The sequence below is a fragment of the Octopus bimaculoides genome, chromosome 23 (genome assembly GCF_001194135.2).
Source record: "Octopus bimaculoides isolate UCB-OBI-ISO-001 chromosome 23, ASM119413v2, whole genome shotgun sequence".
Lineage (NCBI taxonomy): Eukaryota > Metazoa > Mollusca > Cephalopoda > Octopoda > Octopodidae > Octopus > Octopus bimaculoides.
In genome coordinates this window covers 9,953,347-9,954,536 of record NC_069003.1, presented here as the reverse complement: position 1 = coordinate 9,954,536, position 1,190 = coordinate 9,953,347, and the positions used below count along the sequence as shown (strand labels likewise).

Sequence of the window (1,190 nt, the reverse complement as noted above, 5' to 3'; positions counted from 1 at the left end):
CTCTACGTACTACCAGCATCGCCGCCAGCGTCAACATGACTCTACACGTACACAAGCTACCAACAGCTAACCGCAGCACTTCTCAGCCCTGTTTGTGTGATTTCTTCACCACGAAAATTAACAGCCAGAATTTAGCCTGCGAAGAACATCTGTATTCAAGAACCCGGCCCGGCATAGAAGCCCTAACATCACGACGAGTGATCGCTCTGCCCTAACGCTTTAACTTCTTATATACAGACACTTACCACTGTGTACTCTAACAAAGAACTGGTATCTTAAATTCTTATCCGTGTTACTCACTCTTATCAATACTATGTATCTCTCGCATTCACATACATGTATTACTCGCACACACTCTTTTGTTTACATGACGGCCAGTCTTATATTGTGTTTTATTATGTCGCATTCACGCACACACAGACATACGATTTAATGCTACAATAAATCTTACTGTTATTCCTCTCTATCGGTTGTGTCAATATCGTTTTCCTTACTGGCATTTCTGAATTCTCTATGTTATAGAATTATAACATATACATCATTTCATATTTTTGTGTTCGACCGTGTGACCCGTTTAATAAAGGAGACCTGTTTTTCCATTCGTCACCATTTCTCCTTTTGGTTCGCACGGTCGTTCTTACATATATATCTTTATACACACACACACACACACATGTATAAATATATAAATACATACATACACACACACACACACACACACATATATATATATATGTTCAGTGGGACTGAACCTGGAACCATGCGGTTAGGAAGCAAACTTCTTACCACACAGCCACAGCTTCCATCACTCATCTTATCATCACTGTTAGAATGCTGGCATATTTGATGGTCAGTAGAGTGGCAAAATCTTACCTTCCTGCCCTTGGGTTATAAAATAAAAAATTGCCTGTTCATTTATCTTCTCTCAGATCGAAGATAGCATCAATAAATCAAGAATTCATTTTCTGTTGTATTTACTGGCTTTTATTTTTTTTTTGAGATTATCTCCCCTCATTTTAAGTCAAGAAGCAATTGCCATTAAGTGTTTGTTTACCTCCTCTTAAATTGAAGATGGTTAAAATAAATCGGCAATGTATGTGTGTGTGTGTGTGTGTGTGTGCATGTGTGGCTCACCAGTTCTCAGTCAAACCGTCCAACCCATGCCAACATGGAAAACAGATGATGATGAT

The 1,190-nt window shown here is 38.7% G+C and overlaps 1 protein-coding gene across 7 annotated transcripts in view; it reads left to right on the top strand.

Annotated features, from left to right (window-relative positions):
* Nucleotides 1-1,190, top strand: part of LOC106878758 (zinc finger C2HC domain-containing protein 1B) — a 55,193-nt gene that overhangs the window by 34,357 nt on the left and 19,646 nt on the right. The window contains exon 1 of one of the 7 annotated variants that reach the window (XM_052976101.1): nt 8-270. The exons of the other annotated variants lie outside the window; for them this stretch is intronic. The gene's annotated coding sequence lies outside the window, so the exon portion shown is untranslated. Of the gene's footprint in view, nt 1-7; nt 271-1,190 lie in introns of those variants that run through there. 7 annotated transcript variants of the gene reach the window in all.